The 15,385-nt window shown below is 46.0% G+C and overlaps 1 protein-coding gene across 7 annotated transcripts in view; it reads right to left on the bottom strand.

Moving 5' to 3' along the window:
• Window positions 1-15,070, bottom strand: part of MEGF11 (multiple EGF like domains 11) — a 345,349-nt gene extending 330,279 nt beyond the window's left edge. For 2 of the 7 annotated variants that reach the window (XM_081838778.1, XM_081838777.1), the window contains exon 1: window positions 14,857-15,059. The gene's annotated coding sequence lies outside the window, so the exon portion shown is untranslated. Of the gene's footprint in view, window positions 1-13,358; window positions 13,696-14,856 lie in introns of those variants that run through there. The other 5 variants (XM_081838782.1, XM_081838781.1, XM_081838780.1 and 2 more) reach the window with 4 other exon arrangements.
• Window positions 15,071-15,385: the final 315 nt, after the last annotated feature.

Raw genomic sequence — 15,385 nt, forward strand, 5'->3', positions numbered from 1 at the left:
GCCGATCCAGGATTCTGCCAGTCTTTAGACACTTACGTACTCATTTCATTATTTCCTGAAATTTGTATAGCGTTTGACTATTTTTTTAAAAAAGTCAACTTCATTTTGTAAGAGTGGATCCTGCACCATCACTGTTGCCCCACGAGAGAATTAAGAAGACACAACTCTTTTCACTATCCTGCAAGTGACTGGCCTGGTGGCACCTCTCACGTTGAGGTCAGGCAAGCCCCAACCCCTGCAATTCAAGATGTACCACCTGTTCATCCAGGCTGTCCCCGACCCTTTTCCTAATAGCTTCATTATTAATAATTAACATTAATTAATGGTAACATTATTAGCATTATTATAGGATGTAATATTAATACAAGCTCCTGGTATGCTCGACAGCAGTGATGATTTCTCTGATTTTACTGATGGTTGGTTTTATGGGATATTTACGATTTGGATGTTCTGTGAGATGTGAAGCTGTGAGAAGCTGGAGGAGGCGGCGGCTTTGGAAATAAATGCCTGGTCCTGAAACACAGGATAAGGGAGGAGACCTTGAGTGGGATATTGCTATGTTTTATTATAGTGCCAGGATGGATGGAGATCCTGGGGCTTGCTGGACTCCAGATCCCATCAGTCGCTGCCAGCAGGACCAGTGACAGAGGATGATGGGAACTGTATTCCAGCAGCATTCGAAGGGCCACAGGTTCCCTGGTGTCGTATCTGTCTGGTGTTCCTTTTTGTAAAACTAAAAGCAGCATAGAAAACTTTTCAGTGCTGATGCCTGCTAGGCCCAGGTTTTCAAAAGGTGCTGAGCCGTATTGGATGCCCAGCAGAATCAGGCTATTCCTTTTTCCTATTCCCCTCAAACCTTCCCTGCCAAAGGTCCATCTGACCTGGGAGGGGAAGGAAGAAAGAGGACACAGATTGGAGGAGAAAGAACATGAATACTTTGGGTTAGTTTCCTTCCCATCTGGGGAGGGCGGGCAGAGAGAAAATGTAGATCTAATCACAGTTTTTGATCATCCTTATCGTCTACAAGTGGAGGGTACATGCAATTTAAAATTAATTGCCCACACATTTCTTAAAAGTGAGATATTTTACATCTCTTGCATTTTAAGATAAAGGCAATCAAAAGACTAATTAATGCTACATTTACTGCTACAATGCTACAGCATTGTCTTAATTTGACTACATGGTAAGCTAGCTGTAGCGAACAGATAAAAAAGCCCTTTCAATCCCAAGATGCAAACATATCCTGTTTTGACAGGCCGTCTTTGTCTGAGAGCATTGATAGTTTTGCCATTACTTGACACCAGACGTCAATGAGTCTATTTTCCTCTTAATGCACACGGACAGCTCCCTTAACGTGACTGGAAATTACACCGAGACCTCAATCGAGAGTTTTTAGGAGCAAGTGATTAAGTGAAATGCCCTCTCTCTCTTCCTCCCCCACCCCGAAATACAACGGAAGATTCTCTGGGGAGCTGTAGACTTTCACAAACTCCAAGAGCTATAATACAGCATCCTTTGGCATTCTCTATATCAGGGGTCAGCAACCTTTTCCAGCCATGGGCTAGTCCACCGTCCCTCAGACCATGTGGTGGGCTGGACTATATTGTGGGGGGGGGAGAGAATGAATTCCTATGCCCCACAAATAACCCAGAGATGCATTTTAAATAAAAGCACACATTCTACTCATGTAAAAACACCAAGCAGGCCCCACAAATAACCCAGAGATGCATTTTAAATAAAAGCACACATTCTACTCATGTAAAAACACGCTGATTCCTGGACCATCCACGGGCCAGATTGAGAAGGCGATTGGGCTGCATCCGGCCCACGGGCCTTAGATTGCCTACCCCTGCTCTATATAATACCAGTGAACCCAGTTCTCCCAAAGGAGATCTTTAGGGGAATTCTAAGGTTTACAAAATTTCACACACACCGCTGCAAAACAAACAAACAAAAAAACAAAAGTGCAAGGACGACTCAACATGCTTGGTGAGCATGGAATGCTGCCTGGCTGTTGGAGGAGGAGCGGAATAGAGTGTTCAGGAGAGGGTATGGCTGGCTGAGTAGAATCCTGAACAGGAGTACTCCATGCTGACACCTTTTGCTGTGACTTCCATCTGTAGGCACCAAAAACCAAGTTCCTCAAAGCAATCCAAATATTTTTATTTCAGCAAACCACAGCCTTGGGCACTTTATTTAAGTCCAACTACAGATGCAATGAAATTAAAAACAAAACAAAACCCAGCTTGCTATCCTTCCCCCCCCCTTTTTTTTTAACGTTTCCATCTAGGATGGACACTGAGTCCTGTCTTGACCAGTCAACCCCATGAACACAGGAAGCAAACTTATACAGAGTCAGACTATTGGCCCAGATAGGTCAGAGCCTACCCAGGCTGGCAATGGCTCTCAGGGTTCCAGACAGAGGACAGGCCCAGCCCTGCCTACAAACATGGGGGACTGAACCCAAGACATGCTGAGCAAACAAAAAACAAAGGATGTGCTGTGCCACAGTGACAAGGAAAGATGTTGACTCTACCTGCCTCGGCCACAGCAAGGGCCCCATCACCTGCTAAACCAGAGACCATTTCATGACAAAGGTAAGCCCAAGCTGCCAACACTGTTTACTCTACACCCAGCAGAACTACAGACAGTCAATTGGACAAGCTTTACAAAATGTACATTTGTCGACTTCCGGGTTAGCGCGAACGGCTAATGGCGGATTCCCTCCGAGCTCCGGAGGGAATCGGCTCTGCTGAGGACGGGTCTTGCCGTGCCGGCGACACGGGGACCCTCAGAAACCGCAGGCGCGGAAGCCTGCGGACTTGGTGACTCGGTGGGCACCTTAAGCGCCCTCCCCGACCCACGAAGAGCCTTTTTAAAGGCTGCGGAGAGGGTACGGAGAGTGGCGTGGTGCTGAGAGTAGACCGCTACCTCAGTAGAGTGAAGCCGCAAGCCATGGCCGGAGAGCGCTGACTTTCTTCCCAAATTTGGACTGGATAACAAAGGACCCGTGAGTAGTGGAATTTGGACTTTAAAAATTTTATCCTGTGAATTCGGCACGATCGGGGGATGTGTTAAAGGGAAGTCCGCACCCCCTCTACTTATAGACGTTTCAAAGCAAGGAACGGAGAATTAAGGCGGAATGAATACTGTTTTGAGGATTTAAAAGTTTCTCACAAATTTGATAGAACAAGATTTTTGTGCTGGAGAGAAAGGGAATTTGGAACTTTGTGTGTATCCCCCCCAAAAAACCCGGGAGTGTCCTATTTGGGTCCCGGAGGAAGAAGTGAAAGGAGTTTGACAGCTGTCAAAGAAGCTGTCAAACGGGCGGACAAAGTAAAGAATTTTGCTATTTAATAACTCTTGGAATTAAAGTTGATACATTTGGACTGAGGCGATTGGAAACAAAGTATTGATAATAACAAAGTAACAGATTATTGGAAAAGGACTACTAAATAACTGAAAGCCCCCTAGGGGGAATTAGTGACATTACAATGGCTGCAGAGGGAAAATTACTGGCGGAGATAGAAAAAATGTTTTTTCTCGTGGGAATCCTGCAGGAGCAGAGTATGGCTCTGAGTAAAGTTTTTATGACCTTGAATCCTGAAACAAACAACTCTGCTGAATGCACAAAGGAGATGTACGATAAAAATTCTGCAGCTGAGCAGGAAGAGATGCCTTTGGAATTGACAGAGAAAAAAGAAGGAGTTCAGACACTACAAGTGGAAAATATCAACCAGAAATCTGCAGCGTCAGAGTATGAGCAAGAAGACCTCTGGATTACAGACCTGCGAAAGATGAGAAAGAAGAAGAGAGAAGCCCCTGGAGTACTTGGAATATTAAAACTAGAAAGAACAAAGCAATATGATTGGGACTTTTCTCTTGAGTATGGAAAACTAGATGGTCTTTCGCAGCAAACACTCTTCAACATTCTGAATGAAAGAAAATATGATCTGACTCTGACTGAACTCCTTCGGGGTCTTAGGACCATTAAAGAGGACTACCAATATAGCTGGCAGAGAGGGACTGACAGAGAATCAGACGCCTCGGACGTGAGGAATCCGGGCTAGAAATATTTTTTGTTTGTTTTCTGGACATTTGTCTAGGAAGGGACAGAAACCGGGGCAGGGGGGGGAGAGAATAGAATTATAAAATGTTATGTTTTGTTTTACTTGGACAATGTGACCTATAATTAATATAATAAAGGGAAAATTTGTGAAGGGGAAGTTAGATTGACCTTAAAAAAAAAAAAGAAATTAATGATTATAAGAGAATTGGATAGTTGAATATAGATAAACAAAAGATTTTAATTTTCAAAAGCAATGTGAATATCTTTAAGAGGTTAGGTAAGAACTTGCTGAATTAACTTTGGAATTGGGATGTAAGAGGAGGGGGTGGGGGGAAGTCAATGAAAGTGGGTAAAGAAACTTAGGGTATGTAATTGTATTTGTGTGTTTGTTTGTCTTTGTCTTTGTGTGTGTGTTTGTTGTTATAAAATGTAAAAACCCAATAAAAATTATTTAAAAAAAAAAAAAAACAAAATGTACATTTGTCTCACTTTTAGCTGCATGCTTAAAATGCATTTGGCAAAACGGCCAGGGGTACAACTGTTGCCAGCCCTACCAATAGGCAAAGTGAAGCGTTGCTTCAACGGCCAGCTTTTGTAGGCTGAACTGAGGGCCTGGCGAGTCCCTTGCCTCAGGTAGCAAAATGTCTTTGGCTGTACACAGTATACAGAAAATTCTAAAACACACCAGAATCTACGGAAACCTTGGGGCCGCCCCAGTCTCTCCTCACAGGACAAGGCAGAGCTGGAGATGAAAAGCCTTTCCCCTTTCTTCTGGATTCACAGCAAGGCAGAAGTTGAGTCAATCTCCTGCACCACACCTTGCAGAAGGAAGAGGCACAGCAGAAAAGGCAGTGTGGTATATGTTATGTACTGAAGTTCTCACCCTGGGCTAGCAGGGGCATACTGTAGATAGTTTTCACTCAGGTCCACATATGCAAATAAGGGATTGAAAGTGACGTTCAGTGATTGGATAGTTACAGAAAGTGGTTACTGTTGCGTTGTAGTGGAGCTCTATATAAGCAGGCTGGCTGAACCCTTCAGTTCAGTTCTGTTCTGGCCTGTGAATAAACCAGAGCTGTTTGAAGAATTGCTGTGTCGTCTGATATGTTCACCCACAACTTAACAGTGTAGTGGTTAGAGTGTAAGACTAGGAGCTGGGAGACCAGAACTCAAATCCCCACTCAGTCACTCACTGGGTGACTTGGGCAAGTCACTGCCTCTCTGTCTAACCTACCTCACAGGGTTGTTGTGGGGATTAAACGATGAGGGGGGAAACCATGTACACTCCCTTGAGCTCTTTGGAATAAATAATTCTTGAACAAGGTGTCCAGGATGCCAAATCAAGGCACATCCCATTTTTGTGTATAGGGTGTTCTCCTTGGCTGCCAGCATTTTTATGAAGGTTACCTCATATTTATTTCTGCTTCCTTCTCCCCACCACCACCAAAGGTAAGCTACTCCCAAAGTATAAACAATCCATTCCAACAACAAAGAATAATCCACCTTAAACTGATCAAGTTAATGGTCTTCATCCTTACTAAATAATTCACCTCCCACCTTCTTATCGCAATGACTTAAGATGAAAACCCCAAGTTATTAAATCATTAACCATCTCACTCTCCACGCTGTGACATCTTGTGTTTCTCCTCACAAGACCCCACAGGCTACTGGGGTGGGGGGTGGTAGGAGGGAAGAGAGATTTAATTTGTGCTGCAAGTTTCATTTTCAGGCAAATTTCTACCTTTGACATGCAGTGCAAGCAATTCCGTCGAGATGCGTTATTTGCAAACCATCACTTGTGAAATCCTATTTTCTAGACTCCCACTATCAGTGGGAGATTTTCCAGAATTATTGCATATATTCAGAGGAGGCTCACTAGGCTTAAGCTACAATGGGTCTGCTCTAAATATGAAGGATGCTGGATATCACCTGAGATTTCTTATCATTGTTTTAGCTGGATTTTTAAAGTTGGTAAGCCAACTACAGCACTTACGTCAAAGCATAAATTACATTCAAGTGGCACTTATCGGAGGACTCTGGAACAAACACAGGCAAATACATTTTGGGTTTAATACATTTTCTTTCATTTCATTTCTCTTCTTTGTTAATGTTTGGATGGTCTGTGAAGGGTTTTTCTTGTACCTGATCTTAACAATTTGAACAATTCATTTTTTATTAAAAAAAAACAGCCACTGAGGCTCAACTGGGGAATGACAAGCCTAACACTATTTGAAATACCAATCAATTCCAGTGTGTAGCGCAGGCATGTCAAAAGTCCGTTTCGGGGATTTAATCCAGCCCCCGTAGCAGTATATGTTCTGGGGTAAAACCCTAAAAAAAGCCCAACAGCTTTGGGGTTAAATCCTTAAAAAAATCTGGCCCAGTTTGGGCACCCCTGGTGTAGTGTGTTTGTCTATGTATATTTTGCTGCCTTTATGCCCATATTATGCTCACATACCTTCGGCAACATTCTACCCCACTTCCAGGAATTTCACAAGCTTCGGGAATCCCAAACACCAGGTATTTAACACAGAAATAACTGTCACACTTCGTTCACCTGCTTTCTACAGGGCAACAACATGATCGCCCAAATCCCCATCGTCCTGCTATTTTCCCTAAAATGATTCCTTTTCAAACCTCCGTATTTTTTTTAATTTTTAGGGAAGAGTAGCACAATCTCCACAGGTGTAAAACCTCTCCACATTATCCTTCATCTTTTTTTCAAAAGGCAGGATTTTATATATGCAGCGAGTTGTCAGGTAGGTGAAGCTAGAATCACTGACAGGTCGTCACTATTAGCTTTTCGCTTGGTACCATTAAAAAAAAACCCCAATCTTTTAATTAAAGTTAGAATGCTTTTTTGGCTATGCTTTTCTTAACATATTTGTATAATAGCCCCCAAAGGCTGTTTTTAAAAATGATTTACTACTACCTATCACCCTTTCTGGTGGCAGCAATTAATGTTTGTTTGTTTTTATCGGATCTGCAGATTTTCCTAGAAACATGGTTCTTCTTCAGGCTTTAGTAACTCAGGATTGAACTCAGCCACTTCCAGGCTGCCGCTGTTTTACAGATGAAATTTAGTGATGTATCAATGCATTCAGGTTGTACAATTAAAGTGAATGTGGTCTTCTTGAAAAACAATCCCACTTCCACTCAAAAAAACCAACCAGTCTTCTTTCTGTAAGGAAAGTAATAGGGAAATGTACCGGAAAACGTGGGAGAAGAATTGCTTGGCATGGTATAGTATAACCTTCACACAAACAATTCAGAATGAATGCTCCATAAACATCAGGCATTGTTTAACCTCTGCACAAACTTTGTGAAAACAGGTTAAGCATGAATGCTCAAAAATGTGGCCTGGAAGGGCAAATCATCAACATGTCATCAGTTATAGACAGCCTTGTCAGCCATAAACCTTTCAGTCTATCCTATTCTTAATTGCTTTAAAAAGACTCTGTATTCACTTTTTGCATGTGGCTTTTATTATATCATTTAATTTTAATATGCTGAGCAATTAAACAAAACAAATTTCTATTATTCTTTTAAAAGATGTCCCTAAAACTGTTTGACTTTTTGTACATAATTAAAGCAATTCACAAATAGTTCATAAAACATGTGATGTACAATAGTGGGAAATGATGCGATTTTATACTTTTAAAAAAGCTTGACTTAAGTTACCTTCAACTGATACAAAAAAGTGTTTTTAAAATGGCTGGAGTGTGAATTGTACCTTCCTATCCACATGTACCACCCAGTGGGATGAATAGAACATCTTTTAAAAATAAAAAAGGCAAAAACCCACAGCATGGAAAGTCAACTGCAATTCCATGTGTATCTGACAGAAAAAGAGCAATGGCTGTGCCCCCACACCATCTTAGAAATAAATTTGGAATGTTTCGAGATCTCAAAGTCCAGCACAAAAGGGAAAGCCACCAACACAGAGTTAAGGAAAGACTAAAAGGTGCCTCTGCTTCCATTTGAGAACAGCAAGGAGGGAGTTTAGACCATGATGCAGATCCAAATAGATGTTCTGCTCTGGTACCTAAAAGGAGCCCAACTCAGTTTAGCGGAGGCTAGTCAACATTGAAGTGGAATCCCCAATGCCAATCAGACTGAGATGGGCATAGGATCCTTTGGAAAGAAGCTCTTATCCTTGCATACCAGAGGCGTACCCAGGGCTTGGCGAAACCAGACCCTGCTAGGAGCACAGGCCAGTGTGTGTATGTGCAAAAACCACCTCTCAAACTATGGAATGTATGATGTGCATGCGACTGCTGTTGTTGTGAGATCAAACACAGAAGCTGCCCTTCCTTCTTGCACCATGGCACCAAGGCATGCAATTTTTATTTTTTTGCCCTTCCTCCTTGCCTCAGCCTCACTCTGGATGCTTTAAGTACTTGGGTCATTTAAAATGTATTTTTTTTCCGGGGGTAGAAACTGATACAGCTGCTTGCCAAGGGTGTAAGGAACCCTAGGTACGCCTCTAAATTAGACTGCAGTGATGATAGCAGAACACAGGTGGAAAGGAGACTAGGGCAAGTTTAACCAAGCTGGTTCCCTCCCAAGGTTTTGGAAAGCCACTCCCATGGGGCTGACCAAAGCTGCAGTCCGAAGATCTGGAGGGCACCAGGTTGGCAAATGACAGAAAGGGGGCTTTTGAATTCATGCTGATAAGGAATGGCACATCCACTAGGCCACCCACAGACTCAATGACCTTGACAAGGTCAGTGCCCTTTAGAGTTATCTACCTTGAAAGCAGAGGGTTTCACCTGCCCATCCCAGATTTCCATTCAAGATTAAGCACATGCCAACATTTCGTCTCTCCCTGACACCCCTTTCTTCCACTAAATATATTAGTTACATTCCTACGCCATCCATTCTCTATGGCACTCAGCATACAGCAACATGTTTAATCTCTGTGAATGAGATTGGGCCAGCCACCGTTTTTAGCAAGCTTCATGAAGACTATGGATCTGCCCACCCTCAGCAGAGTTCTCTGGGAAAGGCAGATAACTATAAAAAAGCATTTAAGGTCACCCTACACTTCGGAGAAATTTCGGACCACCCCAAAGCTGAGCACAACATGAGACCCTTCCGCACATACCCCAAATCCTCTGGCAAGTCTAGAAGCATTGGGAATGTAGGGGAGCATCCTTCACACATCCATCAAACCATTGGTCAATCTAGCTCAGTACGGTCTACACTGACCAGCAGCAGCTCTCCAGGGCTTCAGACAAGAGCACTGTCTGTCCCCCGGTGCTGAGAAATACCAAGCGTTCTGCCATCAAGTACAGCCCTACACCATCCTAGACCCTGAAATGAGAGGCCACAGCATGGTAGCAAGGAGCAGTGTTCAAAACTACCCGGCGCATTTTGCTACCGGCGCAGGTCCAATTGCGACTACGTGGAGATTTCTGGGCGGAACACTGGCAATCATACTTTAGAAACCTCTGCCATAGTCCACAGTTAATTCCATTTCCACTGTGTGTGCTTCCCCTCCTTGCATACTGAGACAAGTGAATTGTTAAGAGCAAGCTACAGTCAAGCAATGTAGCTGAGATCATAGAATTGTAGCGTTGGAAGGTACCCCAATGATCATCTAGCCCAACCCCCTGGGCAGTGGCGTAGCGTGGGGGGTGCAGGGGGGGCCGGCCGCACCGGGCGCAACTTCTGGGGTTAGGGCAAATCCACGGGTTAGGGGGCGCAAATCCACGGGTTAGGGGGCGCAAATCACTTGCCTTGCCCCGGGTGCTGACAACCCACGCTACGCCACTGCCCCTGGGGAATAGACATTCTTTCGTGGTAACCGCAAACCTAGGTTTAAGGTACCATTTGGCATCTAGCTTAAATATCTGAGTTTCTAACACCGGCAAGGAGGCTCTACGGACAGCAAATCTGAACTAAGGACACAGCTCCAAGGACTGTTCAAATTGCAGGCTGTGATTAATTCAGACACTTTGGCAGGAAAAGTTGCCTGTCACACGGCTGGAAGCTACTCAGACCTTATGTAGAGTCCTCTCTACAGGTGAGGAGCTTGTAGCTTTCTAGTTGTTGCTGGACTCTGCATTCAGAGCAGCGGTCAAGGCTGATGGGGAGATGAAGCCCATCAAACATGTGGAGAGCCACACATTTTCCTGTTCTGCACTCGCAGTATGAAACTGGGAAGGAGGGGGTGAAGAAAAGGATACACGGGAGGGGCCTCGGCAAAGTCAATGCAGCCTAAATAGTAATAATTTAATTACAATGGAAAAGTGGTTTAATTTATTACATTTGACAGAGCTTTAAAATGTGGCAGATGTCTTAGTGTTCATTAGCCATGCCAGATAGCTTGCAACACATTGACCAGAAAAACAGGAAGCAACTGAGAAACAAGTTTGTACTTCCACACCTGGAATTGCAAGGACCAGAGAGAAGCTGAGAAGAAGCTGGAGAGACTTCCAAGGCAACCAGGTTCCTCTAGCTGTGGCCCCAGCTAGCGCCTCCCCCTGCATGCAAGGGTGCAATAACTTTCAAACTTAATCTGGATTTGATGGGAAGACTGTCTGCAAGGAGGGCTCCAAAGTACAGTGGTACCTCGGGTTACATACGCTTCAGGGTAAAGACTCCGGTAACCCAGAAATAGTACCTCAGGTTAAGAACTTTGCTTCAGGATGAGAACAGAAATTGCACAGCTGCAGCTGGAGGCCCCATTAGCTAAAGTGGTGCTTCAGGTTAAGAACAGTTTCAGGTTAAGAACGGACCTCCGGAACGAATTAAGTACTTAACCTGAGGTAGCACTGTACCTTTTGCATAAGGGGCTGGCGAAAGCCTGGGGTCATGTCCACCACATGCCTCACATGCATGCAGAGGGGGCAGACTTCAGGCTTGCAAGACCAGCTTCTCTCTTTTTTATACCATAAAGTCCACCAGCCTGAGCCAGGTGCAAAATAGCAGCTGAAGCAGGGCAGACTTACAATAAGAATCCAGGCACACGGTCTGCCCAGGAATCGGTGATCAGCACCAGCAACCAAAAACAAACATTCTTCCACGTGAATTTCAGGAACTTTTTAGCTGATGCTATTGTTAGACAACTGGGAGTCAGAAATCTACTGCAAATCAACCAGAGATGTCCATCAACCTTCTGACCTACAGTACAAGACAACAGGAGGAAAAGTTTCCGGAGGGGGGTTCCCATCATGCCTTAACCATCAGAGTCCATGGCTGGCGTGGTGCAGTGAAGTTCTGGCTTGCCCACACTACAAGGAAGCCTGGAGGTACCTGCTCACTTCGTAATTCCACACTACAGTGGTACCTCGGGTTACATACGCTTCAGGTTACATACGCTTCAGGTTACAGACTCTGCTAACCCAGAAATAGTGCTTCAGGTTAAGAACTTTGCTTCAGGATAAGAACAGAAATCGGGCTCTGACGGCGCGGCAGCAGCAGGAGTCCCCATTAGCTAAAGTGGTGCTTCAGGTTAAGAACAGTTTCAGTTTAAGAACGGACCTCCGAAACGAATTAAGTACTTAACCTGAGGTATCACTGTATTTAAAGCTCTGGTATTCTGGCCAAACACACACAGGGAAAGTGTACCCAACTCACAGCTTTCATCATACGAACTAGCCCAGCTATAAGAAGCAACTGAGCTATACAGGACTGCTACCATTTGAGAAGCCGCCCCAGAGATTTTGAGAGCTCTGAAGCCAGAAGTAGCAATTATGTAGGGATATTCAGCAAGCAGCCTTTCTCCCACACCCTTTTGCCTCCTTCTGACTTCTTTTTTTCAAAGCAACCTAGGAGCACTCTAAATATTATATTTAAAAACAGCAGCTCAAGCCACAGCCAGACACTCATTTTGTAGCAGCAAAGGCATGGGAACAATTTCACACATTTAGATGAGAGGTTAGGAGGAGCTGTGCTCCTAAAAGAGAACGGCAGTTTGTGCAAACGGCTTTTAAAAGCTCGATTCAGAATTCCATTAGGAACTGCCTACTTTCAAGGAATCATAATTTTGCTGAGTAGCACATTTGCTTTAAGACATAGAACGATAATGGTCGCTTAAAGCATAATGAAGACAAATTTGTACAACAAGCCCATTTGGGCTTTGTGCGTGTGGCTTTTGTTTTAGAAGTAGCTGAAAATGTCCCCGAGTGAAGCAGGTGGGTGTTCAGAAAAAGAAAAGAAAAACTATTATTTGCTTTCCACTTTTGTATCAGCAAAATCTCTTAAAACTTATTTAAATTTATAAAACAGCATTCAGCTATCTGATTTTCCCCGGGGCAATCAAAACCATCACATTCCATTCCATTCTGAAATATAGGGAGACAAAAATTGCCTCCTCCAATCTATTTGCAAAGTTAATCTCTGAATGTGAACAAAAGATGAGCAAACAACTTTCACAAAGCACCTTTGCGAAAAAGTTAGTAGGGAGTGCTTTTTTGGGGTGGGGAGGGGGTAAATGAAACTTGCATTTTGAAGTACAGCCTCTTATATCCAGGAGAGATGCAAGGAGGAAGAAAAACCTCAGAGGTACATAATAGACCCCACTTTCACCTGCCTACCATCAGAATCGTCTGCTCCATAAATTACTTATCCGTGCTAATATCCAACTACACAGCAGGTGAACGGCACTCAACATGCAACACATTCCTTCCAACTCAATACGACGAAGCTTCCGTCGATGCATTCGCTCCATTGATTTCTCCGCTAATATACACTTTTGATGGTGATACAGTCCCATAAGAAGACTTAAACATGCCCCATGCATAAGATCGCAAGCTTCATCTAACTAGCATCATCTAGTCACTGAAAGTAAAATACAGCTCCATATTCAGAGATGGGCAAATCAAGCCCGACTATCATACAACAGGGATTGAGTGCGGGTGGCGGGGGCAAAGGTTTGTGTGATCTTGAGTAGGCACTCTTATCTCCCCCCCCCCCAAAGAAACAGCAAACCAACGAAAGCATGCCATCTCCTTTGTGCCAAGAGGTTTCATTGCAAGGAATTAAGCCTCAAGTTAGCACGCTTCCTGGGACATCCAGGAAAGTCAGTGGGAGTTCCGTCTAACATTTGAGGGACTATCCTTGCTGGAAGCAAACCAAAGGCACAGACATGCAGGCTCAAGTGATTTCGCTGACCTAGTTCACTTCTAAGTGCAACTCTCCCCACTCTACCTCCAGCTTTGGGAACTGGGCTGGTGATCTTTTCCCTCTTCAAGAGTTCAGGATGCAAACAGCTGCCTTCCTACAGCTGTCAAAAGCAAAGGGGCAGCGGGGTGAAAAAAAGTTAAATCAAGAGTTTCCTTACGTCTTTGGCTGGCTGCCTCGAGAAATCCTTTTGCATCATCCTCCACCACAGCTCCAGAGCAGACTTCAAGGAGAGCCTCGTTAAAGGGGGGGGGGAATCCGTTTCGAAATGGATCCCCTCTCTTGCTACGTCAACAGCCCTCCTCTCCCTCAAAACCGGCTTCGCTCTCTCTCAGCTGCCACCTCGCAAGTAACACGTTAATAGATTATTGCAATCAACTACTGCAAAAGGGAAGGAAAAAAACCACCCAAAGAGAAAGGCTATCGTTCCTCCCAGATATGAGCTATGCTCTGCAGGCTTGAAGAGGCAGCAGGCTGGGTTTGGACAGGCTCCAGCCAGCAAGCTCCAATTTGCCAAGACCCCCGCCTCCTCCCCTTTTCCATCAGTATTGCCACCCAATTCCCCCCTCCCCACCACAGGCCTGGCCCGCAATGTCCCTCCCACTCAGTCACCCCCAGGGAAACCCCATTCATCAAGCGCTAGGGCTGATGCGTGGAGTGAATGTGGAGCAGGGAAAAACTGCAGGGCTTTGGAGCATGTTGGAGTGGCGGGGGGGGGGGTGAGAGATCAGAAGTTGATCTTTAACTAGCAGCAAGAATATTGTGAGATGCAAAGGGGGGTCGTTGAAACTGTTCTTTTGCATACAGGGAAAGACACAATTTTCTGGAAAGCTAAAACCCATCTCACACATATCCCCAAAGCTGTTTTTTTTGGGGGGGGTCCCTGGGAGCAGACCTAGGACTGGGATGAATGGAATAGGGGAGCGGTCTTCTGGATGGGAGAAAAGAGGGGCTTCTCTCCCCCCCCCCCACACACACACTTTGCATCCTTATGTTATGCTTAGGGTTGGGGGGTATGCCACAGGAGAAATAGCCAACTCCACCCTCGAAATCCTGGTAAACAGGATTATATTCCCGCACACGAAACGAAGACCCTAGTGCAGAAAACGTGCTGCCTAGTGAGAGGGGCTCGCCCCTGCACCATCGACCGACGAGTTATCCTGTTGGCCACGTACGCTTCCAAAGAGAGAGAGAGGGGAGCAAGGGGAAAGATTTTTGGCTTCTTGCTCGCGGTCAGTCACACAAACAGCTTGCAAGAAAAGCAGCCCTCATAGGGGCTAGGAACTTGGAAACCAGTTGGGGGCGGGACTCCCTAACTCGGGTTAAGGTTAGTATTTCTCCACAAACACGCTCTCCGCCCCGGAGAGCGATATAACCCTATTGTCTCTGGGGTGAGGGGAGGGGGGGCGCAGCAAAGGACCCACGGCCACCCCCCCCCCCCAGCCGTTGACATCCAGCAACTGCTCCACTCGCCCCTCAAACGCCGAGCGACCACCCGGAGGCAGCCATGGCGCCTAGCCTGCCCAGCGCACGCAGCGCGGAGGCGAGAGGAACGGAAGTCTGCATGCGCTCAGGAGCACGCTTGTCGTTCGCGTCCTCCTTCGCCGGGTGCCGGAGCGGAGCAGCAGCGACGCCAAGCCCACCTCGGCGGCACCTACCTGAGGAGAAGGGAGCGTCTGCCTGGAGCGGAGGAGGCGGCGGCCGGGAGAGGGGCGCCGCAGCCCGGGCTGGGACCGGCTCGCTGGCTCGCTGGCTGGCCGGGGCTCCGCGCTCCTTCCCGGCGGCTCTTGGGCTCTGTTGGGAAAGTTGCCGCGGCCGCACGAGCGCCTTAAACCCGCCTCTCAGCAAGACGGGGCGGCCCGGAGGGCGGAGACTCAGAGCCGGACCTCCTCTCCGCCCCGCCCCGCCCCGCCCCGCCGGGAGGCGAGGGGACGCCGGGCTCCGGCGCCTCTGAGCAAGTGCAGAGCGCCTCTTTCTCCCAACCGGCCAGCAACCCGCACAGCAAAACCTTCTGGGATCGGCGGCGGGATATTCTTAGACGTTGGCTGGGTCCCCGCCTGCTGGCTGCTTCTCCGTTGGGAGTCGAGAAGAGAAAGCGGGGCGCCTCTGAGCATGTGCAGAGTGCATTTCCGGTCCCGCTGGGCAGTAACCTCGCAGCAAAACCCTGATGATAATGATGATGATGAT

This window comes from Podarcis erhardii (assembly GCF_964252035.2).
Source record: "Podarcis erhardii genome assembly, chromosome: 14".
Lineage (NCBI taxonomy): Eukaryota > Metazoa > Chordata > Lepidosauria > Squamata > Lacertidae > Podarcis > Podarcis erhardii.